Source organism: Hyperolius riggenbachi, chromosome 1, assembly GCF_040937935.1.
Source record: "Hyperolius riggenbachi isolate aHypRig1 chromosome 1, aHypRig1.pri, whole genome shotgun sequence".
In the NCBI taxonomy this organism is placed as follows: domain Eukaryota; kingdom Metazoa; phylum Chordata; class Amphibia; order Anura; family Hyperoliidae; genus Hyperolius; species Hyperolius riggenbachi.
The window spans coordinates 396,448,176-396,468,356 of NC_090646.1; the positions used below are offsets into that span (position 1 = coordinate 396,448,176).

The following is a 20,181-nucleotide window of genomic DNA, read 5'->3' on the forward strand; positions in this document are numbered from 1 at the left end:
TTTCACAAACAGACCATCAGGGGGCGCTGTATGACTGATTTTGTGCTGAAACCCCTCCCACAAGAAGCTCTGAATACCGAGGTACTTTTGGCGGTTTGTTACAATGTAACAATGTTCACAGACAGGAATTAGCTGTTTACAGCTGTTTCTAACTGCCAAAACAGCTAGGAGCAGCTACATAACCTGCCCACAGTAAAAATGTCACCACGTAATAGATGTCAGAATGTAAATCGGGCAGAGGAAAGATTTTACAATGAGCAAACACTGACTAAATCATTTATACATAATTATGGTAAAAAAATTAAGCACTTTTTTTACTACATTATTTTCACTGGAGTTCCTCTTTAATATGTTGTTTGCACGCAGAAAAAAAACTGACATTCTGCATGATGACTCTGCACATTTTGTCAGTTTTCTGTATCAATTACATTAGCTGCTGTGAAAAAACGTGTGAGTTTTCCTGAATAGAAACACACTTGGGGCTTGATTCACAAAGCGGTGCTAACCTACTTAGCACGTCTAAAGTCTTTAGATGCGCTAACCAGGGTGCTAAGTAGGTTAGCACCGGATTTCTCAATCAGATCGTGCGCTAACTTTGCGCACGTAAAGTTTTACGCTAAGTCCCATAGGCTTTAATGGGCACTTCGCGCGGTGCGCCCTGTGCTCTGTGCAGTACGCGCGTAAAGTTTTACGCGCATAAAGTTTTGCGCGCGTAAAGTTTTATGCGCGAAAAGCTTGTTTAGAAGTGTTAAGGGGGTTTTCACAGGCGTGCTAACAGTGATTTGTGAATCAAGCCCTTGGTGTGCAGAAAACGTATGCAGAAAAACGCGCACAGAAAACTGAAAGACAAGTGTGTTCCCTGCCTCAGGGTTTTCTTTGTTTTCAAAAGCATTCCCTGAATGGCAGTTGCTCAGTCCAACTGCCAAAATAGTGTGCAAGTGAGTAGAGAGACTGGCTGGTATCTTACTATTTTGGCAGCTAGACTTAGCAACTGGCGTTCAGGAAATGCTTTTGTAAACAAAGAAAACCCTAAGAATACCCTATTAGGAGGTCCACCTTGTGCCAACATATGTCCCCCTTGTGGCTGAATGTTTTCTCGTTGTGCCTCCATGTGCCCCCCCTTGTGTCTCCATGTTTCCCCCTGTGCCTCCACGTGCCCCCCTTGTGCCTCCATGTTTCCCCCTTGTGTCTCCATATTCCCCCCTGTGTTTCAACTCACCTCTCTCCACTGGAGTTCAATGCTGTCCATCTGTCTCTTCATCGTTCATCTCTCTTCCTAGTACTGGCAATTCTGTATGATGTGGAATGCTGGGCAGTGTAATGCATCTGTAGCTCCATCACTCTGCCTCCATTTCATGTGCACTTTCACCCTCTGCACTCTGGATAAGAGGACTTCTATTAGCCGCATGCAACCAGCCAGTCACCACCAGCAAGGCCAGCCAGACCAGCAACATAGCCATGTCAGCCAGACCAGCATCACAGCTAGGCCAACCAGACCAGCATCACCATCAGCCAGACCTGCATCACAGCCAGGCCAGCAAGACCAGCATCACCACGAGTCATGCCAGCCAGACCAGTATTACCACCAGTCAGGCCAGCCAGACCGATATCACCACCACCAGATATCCATTCATTTACCAATAGCCAGGACAGCATCACCACTAAACAGCCATCCAAGCATTACCAACAGCCAGGTCATCATCCCCACCAACCAGCCCTGCATCACCACCAGCCAGCCAGACCAGCATCATCACCAGGCACCCAGCCCAGCATGCTCAGAGCAGGTGAAAAAGACCTATCGCCTATGTCCCATGGGCTGCTTTAAGCATTTGGGAGCATATATTACTAAGGAAACCCCAGACGCCGGGAATTCAAATAGGAAATGGGAGTTAGTTCTGATTACTTACCTATTTAATAGTAAACTCCGCTCCTCTGCTCCTTCTTCTGCCCTTTGTCTTATATCACCCAAGCAAGTTCTTTATTGGCCTGGGGGGTTTTAAATGTAATTGAATTAGGTGACACTCCCATCACCTAATTGAAAAACTCACCAGCATTAAGCTGTGAATTGCATAGGGCCCACGTTTTCTCGTAAGGGAATCATCAGGGAAAAAGAAGAAAATCCGATTAACTTACCTGGGGCTTTCTCCAGCCCCTCACACCTGTCTGTCCCAAATAGGATATACTTGTTTTTCCCTGATGAATCCTTAAAGTTTTTTTTCTACGTTATATTTTCATACCTAATCAATAAAATGCCCTTTAAGCCACCAGCAAGCAAGAAAATACTCCAAATAATTTTGACACCAATTTTTCACCGACTTTTTGGTACTTTTTCAATCTTAGAGTGTTGTAAAGTTATGTTAAACAGAAGGAGAATCATTGGCCTATATGCAATTCACTTTTTCTCCCGAGTTTTCTCCTAGGAGATAATTTTTCATCTTTACATTTAATTTACATCAACTTTTTAGAATTTTGCAAAAAGTACCACAAAGTAGGTGAAAAAGTACTGTCCAAATTATTTTGAGTGTTTATTTGCTTGCTGGTGGTGTAAAAGGCATTTTATCTACAAGTTATAAAACATATCACCTAGGAAAAAACTCAGCTGAAAAAGTGAATTGCATATGGCCATTATCTCCTAGGAGAAAACTTAGGAGATAACGTGAATTGGATAAGGGCCAGGACTGATCTCTTAACAGCAAAAGAATATTCATTATTCAGACCCATAAGTCAACAGGCAGGAAAAGCCTGTGGTGGTTCAAGATAAAGTATAAGCTTTTATATTCACTGGCAGGTTGTGTGTTTTACTGAAATGGAAAGTTCTGCAAAGCTATTGATCAAATATATCAGGGTGACTATACATTTTCTATGATGTTTTTCTGTATTCAGCACCTTTGACTAATATTTGAAAATCTTAAGACAGAAACTCACTACACATTGTGTGTGTTTAACTGATTTGAAATACAAAGTGTTCAAGAAGAACAACAATGTATGTTACAAGAAGAGAGTAGGTGAAAAACTATGGCTTCTTAAAAGCTTTTAACCACTTCACATTTCCTCTACTTCAAAGAAATATGTTTCCAGAGTAGCATCTTATTTCAGCAAAAGCCTGTATAGCACATCCTGGGGAATGATGTATTTAATTTAAAGCAGCCTGCAAATATCAGGAAGAACTTCATCAGGAAGCACTTACAGTAATAAAGACTTACTAGAAAGTCATTGCTCATGCTTTGACTAAACAACTATAAGTACTGATGCCTCCAAGCAGTAAGCAAGTGTGTTTCTGCATTAAATAAGAGTGGTGTGCAAAGTTACTCTCTCCAAGGTATCTTATGGTCTAGCTACTGAAAACTGCAGCAGGCACAGAGTTCAATGTCTATATTAGATTACTGTACTAATGTCCAATTCTGCCTAGTTTGACAGAATTGAGCTATGTCATTTACTTTAAGTTATCCATGCAGGCTACCTTAAGAGAGAGTGATACTAGAAGTGTAAACTTTACTACCATGTAAACTTTAGATTGCTTTCTCATCTGTTGATTTTGCAAAAAAGTAATCAGCAACTAAATGGAGGAGTACTGCCATAGTAATGCACCATCATCATAGTTACTCTCTATGTGCCTGAATTAAAGAGCCAGGTGGTGTTAGTCTCATCCCCCTTGTCAAAATACTAGCCCACATGCATTTTTACATTAGAGGGTAGCTTGTTAGGTGGAGTGGTACAACCTCTATGCACACCTTCTCAATGCAGCTCCGTGTGAAAATGGGAATTTTATTTCCCACCAAAGTGAATCCTAATTTGCCATCTTTATGGAAAATGAAAAAAATCCTAATACATGAAGCAAGAAGCAAGCAAGGGAAAAGAACACAGAAGAAGAACATAAGAAGAGAAGAAAAAATATTGGTTAATAATAGTTTCAGATCATGATACAAAATTTTGATGATGGTTTAACTACCTGCCGACCACCCCACGCCAATGGGCGTGGGCGCGGCGGCAGACCCAGGACCGCCTAACGCGGTCCTGGCATAAGGTCCTGGGGCCAGCTACTGCAGGAGATCACACGCAGGCTGCGCACGCATCTCCTGCTTGAGAGACACAGCTCTGATCGCCGCTCGGGAGACTGTTAGACGGCATAATAGCCGCCTATTTACACAGTACAGAGCTGCAATCAGCAGCGCTGTACTGGGGACAGATGTGTGACATGGCTGTCCCCCTAGGGCACTAGAGAGAGATTGACTCTCATAGGCAGAAGCCTATAACAGATGATCCCCAGGATTGGCCAGCTGGGGAAAGGGAGGGGATTATGAAAAAAAAAGAGAAATAGTAAAAAATAATCAAAAAAGCATAACATAAATATTTATATATATATATAAAAAAAATAAACACAAGGGGGGGGGGGGTGATCAGACCTCACCAACAGAGAGCTCTGTAGTGTGCTGTATTGTGTGGCCTTGCAGCTTGGCCTCAAACCTGTAGTGGCCAATTACACAAAACACAGCCTGGTCTTTAGGGGGGTATATCACTGTGGTCCTCAAAAGGTTGATAAGGTTGTTTCATTACTCTTCATATTAAATGCATTATAGGTGACAAAGAAGCCCGTGGTCCGTGTGCAATTAATTTTCTTCTCATGAGTTTTCTCCTAGGAGATAATTTTCACCTTTTCTTTAAAATAACTTTGAAGCATTTTAGAATTGAAAAAGTACCCAAAAGTACTATCAAAATTATTTGATAGTACTTTTGACCTCTTAACTCATAGTCAGTAGACACATGGCAGCCAATCAGCTAGCACCCCCTCCTGGACTCCCCACCCCCTATCAAAAAGCAGTTGCAGTGGCCATATTGGATTCATTCTTTGCTAGCTGCTGACTGTTAGTGAGAGCAGGGCCAGACTTGCTGCAGATAGGTAGGGAAGCATTAGCTAGGCCTGTGTTCCTCACTTGCTGTGAAAGCACCCCAGACAGCCCTTTTGAGGCTAGCACATTGGTCTGCTGTGTTTTTTGTGTGTGACTCCCCACAGCCTACTGACATCCAGAGCTGTGTGCACAATACTGCTTTTGTTGTTGCCTCATTAGGTCGCATGCACAGAACCACTCCAGTGCATTATTATTTCACTGTATTCTGATAGTACTATTGCATTTCTCTGTGTGTGACACTCCACAGCCCACTGACAGCCAGAGCTGTGCACAATGTGATTTCTGCCCTTTAGGGATTAAAACCAACTTCGTACTTTTTGGTGGGACTTTCGGCATGCCCCTGACCAGGTGTTAGACCCCTTGAATCAACTTTTCCATCACTTTTGTGACCAGAAACATTCTGTATGTTTTAAAATTTGCCTGCCCATTGAAGTCTGTAGCGGTTTTCCAGATTTGCCTGTTTGCAAACATCTGCTGAAGTTCGTGTTCGCAAACCCAAAATTTGATGTTCGCAACATCTCTAATTAGGACAAGATTGTTTTGTAAGGGGAGAAAGTGACGTTTTTCCCACTCTTGCAAGGTGCCCTCTAATCTTAAAAGCCATGTGGGTTGGTAGTACATAGAAATACCCAGACAGCTCACAGTGACTCAAAATCACCTAGAAATAAGAAGGCAAAATTACAATTAGGATTGCTTTTGAATAAAAGGCTTTTTGGCTTCTTTTAGCCCTTCATACTTTCCAGGTGGTTGCATATGCAGGTGTCTGTGATGCATCATTGGAAACAAAAGTTGCTCACTTTGCCATCAGCAAGTAAAAAGTATTCAAAATAAGTTGTCAGAAACTAACACATTTGAAATAATCTGTTTTCACTTTTTCTTTTTCTTATTATGCCTGGATTTGCAAACGGTGCTGACATTGTGTTTTATTGATAATGTTGTTATTATTATTATTATTATTATTATTATTATTTATAATGCTGACATGATCTTCTGTAGCACATTACAGATTACCTTAATAAGTTTTCAGAGTTATTATGTTTTCAGAGTTCACAATCTAATTCCTACCATAGTAATAATGTCTCTACCATAGTTTATGGAAAATACATATTTGAGAAATAATTAACTAATCAGTATGTCTTTGGGATGTTGGAGGATACAGGAGTGCCTGGAGGAAACCCTAGACAAACATGTGAATGCCATGGAGATAGCACCCTGGCTGGGACTGGAGCCTGAAAATCAAATGCCACAAGGCAAGCGTGCTATTATAAAAGTAATGTTTCTCAGTAAAATTAAAAAAGCAATATATTTTACAACAACCAGTAAAAGGTAACAGGACCCTCGCAAAAAAACACAAAGCAAAAGTGTTAACCACTTTACCACTTTGCAACCATACAGAAAGAGATGATTTGCATATGCAGGTGTGATGCATCATGGGAAACCAACGTTGCTCACTTAAAGCTGAATTATCACAAATACCTTCTTTTTTGAGAAGACAAAATTACATTTAGCTTTATTGTGCCATGTCATTCTTTCATGCATGTGTATGTCTATTCATTCTATGCACTGTGCTGATATGACATTGCTATGCAAGGATCATGGCCACAGTGGTATTCTAAGCCAAAGAATGCTGTTATCTTATAATAAAAGCAGTGTTTCTCACTAAAAGTAAAAAAAGCAATATATTTTTACGACAACCAGGATAAGGTAACAGGACCCTAGCAAGATACATTGAAAAAGAAACAATGCAATAAAGCTTTGATTTTGTTGCAACTAGTGTTACAAGTTATTAGTAAGTGGGGGAGTACTTACCTACTTTATAGCTCGCTGGTTTTGGAAAAGTCCAGACCTCATTTGGCTAGAAAAACAAACAAAGGATTTCAGAAATAAGCATTCATCAATATACATAAGCATTCATAAACAAACCATTTACCCCTTGCTATTTGTATCTGCACATTATTCTACATAACCTATTCAAACGTGCATTATAAAAAACTAGATCCTGGCAAAAAAAGTATATATTTTAGCACACTGCCAATGCTTTTGCAGAAAAGCACCACTTTAAAAGTTATAATTCCATTCAGTAAATTTAGTTGAAGTTATGATACCATTAGCCTATTACCAGTTGAAGCTAGATTGAGAAGGGCTTTGAGTGCTAGGGGACTAAAGACTCTAACAGACGAGAAACCTAAACTTCTTGACATCTTTGTTTTCTTTATGCCTTTTCTTTATGTCTAAAGTGCTCTAACACGTAATTGTAGTTTTTTTTTTCAGATAGTCAAATTTGATTCCACATTCTCCCACACCCTGAACCTTTGTTTTAGCCCATTATACTGAGGGATAGGCCAAAATTAAAAATCTTTTTCCCTGTTTTTTTTTTTTTAATTTCAGCCCTCAGCAAGTAATAAGTATTCAAAATAAGTTGTCAGAAACTAACAATTTTGAAATCATTTGTTTTAACTACTTTTTATTATGCCTTGATTTGCAAGGTGGTGAAATTGTGTTTTATTGTAAAGGTTATTATTATTATTATTAACCTCTTGTGTAGCACTTTACAGAGTACATTATTATGTCACTTACTATTCCTTAGAGCAGTTTACGATCTAGTGCTTACCATAGTCATAATGGGCCTGATGCAATTGTCAGACTCGCCAGTGTTAAACGCTGGTGAGTCCAATAATCAGGCGACAATAAAGTCGCCTGATCCAATTGCATTTAGCCCTAGGCAGGGTGTTAAAAAAAACTCGCTTGGCCGATATTATCGCCCAGCAAATTCCTCACACCCTATCCTATTGCACTTTGCATGCCTCCGGGAAGTGATGCTTCCCGGCAGACATGAGCGTTAGCTTAGACCTGCAAAAAGCAGGTCTTAACATGCTAACGCACGACATCGCCGCTGCATCTGGGGGTCTCCTTTAATAAGGAGACCCCCAGAGGTCCACGCTGGCCGCTGCTAGTCTGTACAACCCCCCACGTAGCTGAAAAGATATTTGTAAGCAATTTCCCTCACGCCGCTTTACACCCGCCGGCCACAGCAAGTCCCCTCTGTGTAATAACACTGTATGAGTTACTGTAATTACACTCGCTAAATAACAGAGTAATTTTCAGTAGTCCAGCCTGTGAACCAATGGGGAGCCCCGGCAGCGGATTCAAAGATGCTTTGCCGGGACTCTGTTATTAGCGAATGTAATTACAGTAACTCATACACTATAATTACACAGCGGGGACTTGCGGCGAGATGCGGCGGCCGGTGGGTGTAAAGCGTCGGGAAGGAAATTGCTTACAATTATCTTTGCAGCTATGTGGGGGGTTGTACAGACAAGCGGCAGCTGGCGGCGAGCTTTGGGGTCCCCTTATTAAAGGAGACCCACAAATGCAGCGGCGGAAGATGGCGTCTGATGTTCGGCGGGTTGTGCGCATGTGTGGGGAGTGAGGCCGTGGTGCTGATGGACAGCACCACAGGGTAAAGCTTGCTCCCCATCGCCCGGTAATAGGGAGCATCGCTCAGGCTTTTGCCTGAGTAATGCTCCCTAACGATCGGCCATCGCACGAGTGAAACTGGCAATAGGATTTGCCGGTAATCCTCTTGCGATGGCAAGGTGATAAGTAGCTCGCATCTGCAAGCTACTTATCACCTGGAATAGCATCAGGCCCAATGTCTCTACCACAGTCTATAAAAAAAAAACCTGTATCTTATACTATAAAACCCCTGTGTCGCTGCGTCCAGCTGTCCCTGTGTCCCCGTTTTTTGCTACTGCGCATGTGTGCAGTAACAGACAGCTGGACAGGACCAGGGAGCAAGGTGGACGAGGGAGGTGGGTGAACAAGTGAGGCGGGGGTGCGGGCACTCGCACGCCAGATGTGCAAGCGCATGGCAGGCGCACGCATGCGCATTGGCGACGGCGGCAGGGAAAAGACCTAGAGCCCGTTTTTAAACGGGCTTGGGTCCACTAGTTTGGGAAATAATAAGTATGTTTTTGGGAGAATACAGGAGTGCCCAGAGGAAACCCATGCAAACACTGGACAAACATGCAAATGCCACGGGGACAGCACCTTGGCTGGGATTGGGACCTGAGAATCAAATGCCACGAGGCAAAAGTAATCACCACTTTGCCACAATACTGTGTGACCATCCTCTTAAAGAAACCTCAGAAGAAAGTTTTATTGAACCAGGGCTGCAATCTGAATGACCAATAATGAGCTCTAACAGCTGGAAATGGGAAGACCTAAAACTAAGTCAAAATGTTAAGGTCATGATTTCTCAGGTTTTTGGTCCTGAGATATGCAAGTCTACATTAATGTGAATCTTTTCTAACAGATCATGAAATGACCTTATTTTATGTAGCTTGTCAAGTTGGTGTGAGGTACTGAACCGTCAAAACAAAACCTTTCTGACCCAGAGAGAGGTTTTTTTTTTTTGTTTTTTTTTCACTCACGAACAACAGCCCTGATAATTATTAACTGTAAAAATCCCTGTAACATTAAAAGTACTTCACTGTGGAACACAGTGCAGTGCAACTGTATAGATTGAACTCTTTACATACTGCTAAACATTGTTATACTGAGTGTTTGGTGTGTATTGTTTAACTTCTTGATGACCGCGTCACGCCGATGGGCTTCGATGCGGTGGCAGCCCCAGGACCGCCTAACGCCGATTGGCGTAAGGTCCTTAGGCTGTGGTTTGCCGGCGATTGTGCACACCGATGGGCATCTCCTCTCTGATAGCGGTGCTCAGCTGATCACCGCTGGGAAACTGTTAGATGGCAAAACCCGCCGTCTTTTATTGCTGTACAGCGCTGCGATGTAAGGCAGTGCTGCACTGGGGATAGCCGCGTGACACGGCTGTCCCCTCTGTACTGCAGGAAGTGATCGGCTGTCATAGGCTGAAGCCTATTACAACTGATCACGCTGATTGGCTGGCAGTTGTGTCCTGAGTTGGACAGTCCGGCAACAAGGCCTTAAAGCTGCAATCGCCAATTTAGTGAGAAATGGCCTGGTCTTTAGGGGGGTTTAACACTGCAGTCCTCAAGTGGTTAATGCTCTTTGAGCACTTGTCAAATCATATGCTCAGTACACATGAACGTCCTTGGCCAATGAATTCAATTTTGATTCTGACTCTGCCCCTCTAATATTTTCTGTGTCTGACCCATAAGTAGGCTGCAGATCAGGGGTACTTCTGAATTAGTTTGCAACATGTTCCTGGAATATATATATATATATATATATATATATATATCTGCTAGACTTATTTCTTCTGCATTTGTATTTAATCCTGATGTATGCTATCTTTATTCCCATTGTAGGAAAACAATATTGAATGCAAAGAAAAAAAAAAGGCTGCAATGTTATCTATAGACTTTACTAGTGGCATGGTGTCAACATTTTGTATAAAGCAGCCCAGAGCATGTTAAGAAATGGTATTGCCTTTGTAATTATATATGGCTCTCACAAGGACTTATGCAAAATAAGACAGGATGATATATGAGATTATATTGTCTTGACCTTCTACTAAGCAATGGATCCACATTCCTTCATAGGAAATGAATATTACATTCAACTGATAGCACTAGTTTAGCACGTCCTGCTTGTATTTTATACTTTAAATAAAATATAAAATAAAATATAACACACCGTCATTCTAATATGAACTAGCAAAATTTTCACCTTACAAAAAAAAAATGATGATAACAGTTATGTATTGTTGTGCTAATCTCTCTTAAAGAAAATATACAAATGGTTTTACAAAATGTGTGATACAATCATATCAGTGAAAAAAATAGCTAAACAAATATTGAAAAGGGATGATTTACACTCAACAAAGGCATGCATTGTAAGCATATAACTTCATATATAATTCCTTACCATGTTGGGTACTTTGGATGCTACCCCCCACCCACATTAACACATGACAGCATCTCAAGGGCTATACATGTTTTAACTAAACTGTACTGTGATTTTGATCCAGTTATTTGTGCATTCCTTGTAGTTTTCCGTGTATTTTCCATTCAACATGCATTATTTTTATTTATTTATTTAAGTATTTATATAGCGCTAACATATTACGCAGCGCTGTACAGAGTATATAATTTCTTGTTACTAACTGTCCCTCAGATGGGCTCACAATCTAATCCATACCATAGTCATATGTCTATGTATGTATTGTGAGAATAGATGACAAACAGGTGGTATAATGGCCTTTCAAATTTAGAGACCTGAATCTCAGTAATATTTCGGCTTCTCCCATTCACCTGAAATAACAGGTGTTGGGATCAGACTTGAAGGTGACCCAAATGTGTACACTAATGCTAATAGTGTATGATAACGAAAGTGTAATTCATTTGAAAAACCTTTTTATCTAGTCTCTGCTACTTGCATGGTATTATTACTGTGTTTTACCTATGCCTATTGTGTGATATACAGTCTGTCATAATTCTAAACGCAAATAAATCATTTTTGCATTATTCTTTTTTTTATTTGGCTTGTGACGTGTCCAAACTCCGCCTCCATCCTTTCATCACCCATAGGAGGTAGTCAGAAAGGAGCTGGGGGTGGAGACCAATCAGTATTTCAATTCAGTACTACATTAGTTCTACTCAGTATTTTATCTTCTGCTCCTCTTTCCTTTTCCCTTGCTCTCTAAGTATAAATATTTCTACTCCCTTTCTCACACCATCTCCAATGTATCTATTATGTATAAAAAAAATTGCTTTAAAAGAAAAAAAAAATGGAAGAATGATTTCTTACTTCAAGCAGTGCCGGTAAGCAAATATATCTATGGATTTTATAAAGTACCTGGGGGTTATGTGGGAAAAGTGCAATATTTTATTAAACACTGAAAAGCAATGAATTTGTAATTGCAGTGTTGACCACAAAGAGTTATATGGGATAAAGGGGCGATTTGCTTCCATTTTGGAAAGGAACACCTTTTGCGTACATATTTTCTGGTGGCCGGTGAGTTGGACTGGTCGAATAACAGCTCTCCCAGCTGCTAAACTCCCCGGTGGTGTTAAATACTATTCCCCCTCCAAGTCAAAGGGAGGTGTAATTCATCTGGTCTGGCGATCGCTGGATCCCTGAATTACTGTTGCATGGGGCACGCATCATAGCACTAGTGTTATAATGGCACCCAGCTTCGGCACTCAGCACTGATCACAATGCGCCGAACTTACCTGTTTCACTCCTTTTCCCCTGTTAATAAAAAATGTGCTAGATTCTCTCTGACACAAGACAAATAGGTACTTCTGATATATTTATTGCAAAAATACAGGTATGGAAGGCTGAATTTGGGCTTTAACAAAACATACCCATTACCAAATCTGAACAGACTCCTTTTTAATTCCTTACATCAACCTGTATTAAGAAATGTATACTAAGCTGCAGGGTTGGGGATTCCTTAATTTTTCCTTAAAAAAGTAATTAATTATATGTAAATAAACACTGTAATTGGCCAGAAATACTGACCAATTAATATGTGGCTGTGAGTTTGAGGCAGTTGCTCTGGATCATTAGAAGACATGTTTATATCCACAAAATATTTTTCCCATTAAAATAGACAATATTTGGTGGTTGCTTTGGAGATAACCTTCAGGAGGAAGGGCTTAGACTTCATCTGAATAAAGTGGCCCAATCAGTGACATCTGTTTACCTAGTGTATCGGAAAACTTAACTTTTTTTAAAACAGCTTCCAGCTGCTTTTAAAGTGACATGTGGCCTGAAAACTGTCACAGCGCTCTGATTTCTTGATACAGATTTCAGGGAGACTGCATTGGTAATGTTTCCAAATGAATGGTGTTAATAATTATAGCGGCAATCCCTTCCAAAGGCAAAATTACAAATTAAGAAATACCCTTTTCCCAAAAATAAGTAACGTGTGTTGATTCTAGTTTGTTCCCCCTTACATTAAACTCTTTACATATGTCCACCATATCCACTTACAGTACTCTGTTAAATATTTTTTTTTTCTTTTCCTGAGACTGGGTCACTAGACTTACAGTCACATTAATTAAAGTGCTTATAATCCAATTGCCTTTCTCCTTGCAAGAGTTAATTGCATTTGCTTGACATTTACTTATTGACAGTACACACTCAATCCCTAGTCAGTAAAAGTGTGGTAAAAGCTTAGATCACTTAATTCAATATTTTACAGTTAAACAAAACACTGTGGCAAGTTATTATGTGCAATTAGTCTACTTTAAAGGTTAAATATATTGTTAAAAACATATATCCAAAGGAAAACAGTGTCTTGATTATTTCCTGCATAACAAGTCATGCTAGAAATGTATTTAAACAGCATATACTTTTATCATCTATGATAATGAAAGGAAAATGTGTGAAGAGTATGGGATTTTTTTTTTGCCAAATGTATGTTTATAGATTATGTCAAATTAGGGGGCTCTGTGTTTGTACATAGCTACCTGCCGACCAGCTAACGCCAACGGGCGCAGCCCCAGGACCGCCTAATGCCGATTGGCGTCAAGTACTGGGGCTCTGTTTTGCAGGAGATTGCATGCAGGCTGTGCGCGCATCTCCTGCTCGGGGGTGGAGCTCTGCCCCCTCTTTAGTCGATTGCCGCTCGGGAGACTGTTAGATGGCGAAACCGCGGTCTTCACACATAGTACAGCGTTGCGATCAGCAGCAGCACTGTACTGGGGACGTCAGCCGTGTGACAGGGCTGTACCCCTGGGGTACAAGAGAGCAATCGGCTCTCATAGGCTGAAGCCTACGACAGCCGATCGCGTGATTGGCTGGCTGCAGGGAGGGAGGGAGGGGAATAAGTTAAAAAAAAGTACATTTTGTTTAAAAAACACTCAAATAAAAAAAAAAAAACACCTGGAGGGCGATCAGACCCCACCAACAGAGAGCTTTGTTGGTGGGGGGAAAAGGGGGGTGGGGAATCATTCATGTGCTGAGTTGTGCGGCCCTGCAGCTTGGCCTTAAAGCTGCAGTGGCCATTTTGGTTAAAATTGGCCTGGTCTTTAGGGGGGGCGGGGTTACCACTGTGGTCCTCAAGTGGTTAAGCATGTATATCAATATGATCAGTTTGCATGTAAAGCACACCAGAAGTGGAAGGGATATGCAGCCTGACATATATACAGTGGCTTGCAAAAGTATTCGGCCCCCTTGAAGTTTTCCACATTTTGTCACATTACTGCCACAAACATGCATTCATTTTATTGGAATTCCACATGAAAGACCAATACAAAGTGGTGTACACGTGAGAAGTGGAACGAAAATCATACATGATTCCAAACATTTTCTACAAATAAATAGCTGCAAGGTGGGGTGTGCGTAATTATTCAGCCCCCTGAGTCAATAATTTGTAGAACCACCTTTTGCTGCAATTACAGCTGCCAGTCTTTTAGGGAATGTCTCTACCAGCTTTGCACATCTAGAGACTGAAATCCTTGCCCATTCTTCTTTGCAAAACAGCTCCAGATCAGTCAGATTAGATGGGCAGCAGTTGGCTTGTTCGGCTTGTAAATTTAGGTGGACGGCCTTGTCTTAGTAGGTTTACAGTTGTGCCATACCCCTTCCATTTCTGAATGATCACTTAACAGTGCTCCGTGGGATGTTCAAGGCTTTGGAAACCTTTTTGTAGCCTAAGCCTGGTTTAAATTTCTCAATAACTTTATCCCTGACCTGTCTGGTGTGTTCTTTGGACTTCATGGTGTTGTTGCTCCCAATATTCTCTTAGACAACCTCTGAGGTCGTCACAGAACAGCTGTTTTTGTACTGACATTAGATTACACACAGGTGCACTCTATTTAGTCATTAGCACTCATCAGGCAATGTCTATGGGCAACTGAATGCACTCAGACCAAAAGGGGCCAAATAATTATGCACACCCCACTTTGCAGTTATTTATTTGTGAAAAATGTTTGGAATCATGTATGATTTTCGTTCCACTTCTCATGTGTACACCACTTTGTATTAATCTTTCATGTGGAATTCCAATAAAATTGATTCATGTTTGTGGCAGTTATGTGGCAAAATGTGGAAAATTTCAAGGGGGCCGAATACTTTTGCAAGCCACTGTATTTCCTTTTAAACAATGCAGATTGCCTGGCTGTCTTGCTGAGCCTCTATCTCTAATACTTTTAGCCGTAGATCCTGTAAAGGCATGCCAAACAGATGTTTCTGACTAAAGTCTGACTGGGTGAGCAACATTCTTGTTTCAGGTGTGTGATTAAGACACTACCGCGGGACAGCCAGGCAACTGGTACAGTTTAAAAGGAAATAAATATGGCAGCCTCCATATCCCTCTTATGTCAGATGTGAGATGTCAGATTATTATCATGTCAGATTATTATTATTTAGTATTTATATAGTGCTGACATCTTCGAGAGTGCTGCACAGTGTATTGTCTTGTCACTTTAAGGCTTTTACAATTTCACTAGTATTTAAAGACAGCACACAGCAAGAGCGATATGAAAGCTGCCATATTTGTTCTCTTTTAAAAATATCACTTGCCTGATTGTCCTGCTGGTTTATACGCTTTACTAATTTCTTGAGTCATACATCTGGAATAAGCATGCAGTAAATGGAGTCAGACCACTTGATCTGCATGCTCAAGTCAGTAGCTCAGAAACTATTATAGGCATATCACATTATAGTTTAAGAAGCTGGGGAATAAAAATGTCATGTCCCTCTCACCACAGGTTTCCTGTAAAGGTTAGAGAAAAGCATGAGTTTGCTTTTAAGTCTGCAGAGAACTCTCTGCCAGTTTAAGTTGGCAGAATTCTGTATTTTAAAGATGTTAAAGCCTACTGCCAAAGAAAAAAAAAACATTCTCACATGGAACTAATCAATATACACCTGTCTCAATAGTTGGGTAATAAAAATGCATCAAACGCAGGGCAAGGTTGGCAAACATACCATATATACTCGAGAATAAGTCTAGAAATTTAGGTCTGATTTACTTAATAAAAGTATAGGGTTCAACTTATACTTGAGTCATGAGCAACACTAAACACAATAGTAATGTGTGTACTATTAGTGACATTCCCATTTGCAGCAATTTACCCAGTGGTAAGTGACACTTTCTTGATGAAGGAATTGACAATAAAACACAGGTCTGAAAGTCCTGGCCACAACAATTAACAAGGAAAGGGTGGGGGAGGGGGGGATACTGGGCTACAGGAAAGGTAGTGAATAATTGCTGTACTTTGGGTTCTGGTGGAGTTATTGGCTGTACTTAAGCGACGTGAGGGTTTAATGGCTGCAATACTGTATGCAGTGCAGTCATTAACCCCTCCTGGGCCCCAAGTGCAGCCATTAACTTTGCTGGTTAGGTACTTCAGAATGGAACAGAATTTAATGAAACTGCCTTGCAAGAACACTAAATGGCTAACAATCTTGCCTTGCAATGCTAGGGTTCCTAGAGTGGAATTTGTTTGCTGCCCTTGTGTTTGAGGAGGTTTCTTCAAGGCACTCTGGTTTCCTCTCAACAATATATTTGTACATGTTTTGACCCATACAAATTGGCTTAAAGAGAATCTGTATTGTTAAAATCACACAAAAGTAAACATACCAGTGCGTTAGGGGACATCTCCTATTACCCTCTGTCACAATTTCGCCGCTCCCCGCCGCATTAAAAGTGGTTAAAAACAGTTTTAAAAAGTTTGTTTATAAACAAACAAAATGGCCACCAAAACAGGAAGTAGGTTGATGTACAGTATGTCCACACATAGAAAATACATCCATACACAAGCAGGCTGTATACACCCTTCCTTTTGAATCTCAAGAGATCATTTGTGTGTTTCTTTCCCCCTTCATCTCTCAAGCACTGAAGTTTCAGGCTGCTCTTTTCTTCCTGCAAACAGCTCTGCCTGTATGTAATTCCTCAGTATGTGAAAGCCCAGCCAGCTCAGAGGACGATTAATCCAGCTTGTAAAAGATAAGAGAGAAGAGAGAAGCTGCTCTAACCTAAATAACACACAGGCAGTGTGCATAGAGTGGCCTGGAAGGGGGAGTTCATAGCAGAACCACAACACTGAAGAACTTGGCAGCCTTTCAGACACAGGCTGACAAGTCTGACAAGAGAGAGATAAGTTGATTTATTACAGAGACTGTGATAGTGCAAAGTGCTGCAGTAAGCCAGAACACATTAGAATAGCTTTTGGAACTTGTAGGATGATAAAAAACAGGATGCAATTTTTGTTACGGAGTCTCTTTAAGACTGTGGCTGCAATATTAACCACTTCAGTACTAGGGCAATTTTCACTGCCCATTCATTTCTCATTGACTTGCACAGACAAATATCTACTCCCCCAGAGCACAATATTTCAGAAGCACATTTCATATATTCTAATTAAAGGCGCACTACAGCGAAAAACTGTAAAATTTAAAATATGTGCAAACATACAAATAAGAAGTACATTTTTTCCAGAGTAAAATGAGCCATAAATTACTTTTCTCCTATGTTGCTGTCACTTACAGTAGGTTGTAGAAATGACAGAGGTGACAGGGTTTGGACTAGTCCATCTCTTTATAGGGGATTCTCAGGGATATATTTATTTTCAAAAGCACTTAGTGAATGGCAGTTGCTCTGTACAACTGCCAAAAAACTGTGTAGGGAGCAGGGAAGCTGGCCAGCATCATTGTTTAAATCCTTTTTAGGGAATATCTTTATGAAGAATAAAAGCCTTGCTGAGAATCCCCTATGAAGAGATGGACTAGTCCAAAACCTGTCACTTCTGTCAGATTTCTACTGCCCACTGTAAGTGACAGCAACATAGGAGAAAAGTAATTTATGGCTCGTTTTACTCTACAACTGTTGGCATATCGGTGCTGCTTCCCTTCTGTGGAACTCTAGAAAAAATAAACTTCTTATTTGTATAGGTTTGCACATATTTTAAATGTGTACAGTTTTTCGCTGTAGTGCCCCTTTAAACAATCTGAATATTATTAATGCTATGAATTTATACAGTGCTGTCATTTTGGCATACTTTCATTTGATTTGATCACTTTGATTGCTCCCAGGGATGAGCAACGGATTAAATCTGGATGAAATCCGAATGAGTTTCATTTGGATTTCCTCTGGATAATTAATGCAGCTGAGCAGGTGGGTGAGGGGGGTTAAACCTACCCAGCAGCCTTCTTCTTTCATCCATCCCATGGCGCCTCCCACGCTGCATTACAAGCCGCATCACGTGACTACAACAAACACTTCCTCCTTCAACCCGGATGGAAAAAGTGTTTGTAGTCACGTGACCGCCACCTGGAACGCAGCCATAGGACGTATGAAAGAAGATGGGTGCAGGGATCGTTTCAATATCCCCCCTCCCCCCACACCCACCCACTCAGCTGCATTAATTATACAGTTGAAATCTGAATAAAACTCATTCAGATTTCATCCAGATTTAATCCGTTGCTCATCCCTAGGAGCAATCACAGCCCAACAAGAGAAAGCTCTGTTGGTGGGCAGAAAAGGGGGGGGCGGATCACTTGTGTGCTGATTTGTACGGCCCTGCAGTGAGCCCTCAAAGCTGCAATGGCATCTTTAGTAAAAAATAGCCTGGTCACTAGGGGGGTGTAAGCCCACGGTCCTCAAGTGGTTAAAGAGTATTTAAAGAATTCACATCCTGAACACTTAACAATTAAACACTTATACAGTGTTATATACTCTTCTGGAAGTTGCAGTGGCATCAGAGCTGGGGCAGAACCAGAGACGATGTACTTGTGTGGGCGCCATTCGACGTGCCCGTGACTCCACACCCGGCCAGCCAGGGAAGCCCCTGTTGAATATTTAGACAGGTATGCTTGCTAGCAATTTAGTGTGGAAAGGCCTCTGAAGAAAATGATAATTCCCTGAAATGTCAGACACAACCACATTCATCAGCTGGATAAACTTGGTAGTCTGGGCTATACGTTTGGCTGAGAACAATTAATATATATATATATATATATATATATATATATATATATATATATATATACAGTACAGACCAAACGTTTGGACACACCTTCTCATTCAAAGAGTTTTCTTTATTTTCATCACTATGAACATTGTAGATTCACACTGAAGGCATCCAAACTATTAATTAACACATGTGGAAGTATAGTACATAACCAAAAAGTGTGAAACAACTGAAAATATGTCATGTTCTAGGTTCTTCAAAGTACAACAACAACAACAAACAACATTTGTAAAGCGTTTTTCTCCTGTAGGATTCAAAGCGCATAAGCATGGCTCAGACCATCGTGGTACAGAGGAAGAATTTTATAAGTCTGGAAATGCCAGGCTAAACAGGTGGCTTTTCAGTCTGGATTTGAATAGCTCCAGGGATGGTGCTGTCTTTACTCGGTGTGGCAGGGAGTTCCAAAGAGTAGGGGCAGCATGACAGAAGGCTGTAGGAAGTATAGAAACATGAGTGGCCATCATTACTTTAAGAAATGAAGGTCAGTCAGTCCGAAAAATTGGGAAAACTTTGAAAGTGTCTCCAAGTGCCTTCTCAAAAACCATCAAACGCTACAAAGAAACTGGCTCACATGTGGACCACCCCAGGAAAGGAAGACCAAGAGTCACCTCTGCTGCGGAGGATAAGTTCATCCGAGTCACCAGCCTCAGAAATTGCAGGTTAACAGTAGCTCAGATTAGAGACCAGGTCAATGCCACACAGAGTTCTAGCAGCAGACACATCTCTTGAACAACTGTTAAGAGGAGACTGTGTGAATCAGGCCTTCATGGTAGAATATCCGCTAGGAAACCACTGCTAAGGACAGGCAACAAGCAGAAGAGACCTGTTTGGGCTAAAGAACACAAGGAATGGACATTAAACCAGTGGAAATATGTGCTTTGGTCTGATGAGCCCAAATTTGAGATCTTTGGTTCCAACCACCATGTCTTTGTAGTTGACAGAAAAGGTGTGCAAAGCAGTAATCAAAGCAAAAGGTGGCTACTTTGATGAACCTAGAATATGACATATTTTCAGTTGTTTCACACTTTTTGGTTATGTACTATACTTCTACATGTGTTAATTAATAGTTTAGATGCCTTCAGTGTGAATTTACAATGTTCATAGTCATGAAAATAAAAAAAAAACTCTTTGAATGAGAAGGTGTGTCCAAACTTTTGGTCTGTACTGTATGTGTATATATATATATATATATATATATATATATATATATATATATATATATATATATATATATATATATATACTGTATATTACAGATCCGGTAACTTATGGTAACCTGCATGCATCCAACAATGTCTGCACATATATACTGTATACTATATAGAGATCCTGTAACTTATGGTAACCAGCGTCTGTTC

At 40.7% G+C, this 20,181-nt stretch overlaps 1 protein-coding gene across 9 annotated transcripts in view; it reads right to left on the reverse strand.

Annotated features, from left to right (window-relative positions):
• LINGO2 (leucine rich repeat and Ig domain containing 2) overlaps positions 1 to 20,181 on the reverse strand; it is a 2,118,418-nt gene that overhangs the window by 1,738,904 nt on the left and 359,333 nt on the right. For 7 of the 9 annotated variants that reach the window (XR_011020638.1, XR_011020641.1, XM_068234712.1 and 4 more), the window contains exon 2: positions 6,717 to 6,762. The gene's annotated coding sequence lies outside the window, so the exon portion shown is untranslated. The remainder of the gene's footprint in view (positions 1 to 6,716; positions 6,763 to 20,181) is intronic. The other 2 variants (XM_068234694.1, XM_068234689.1) reach the window with 1 other exon arrangement.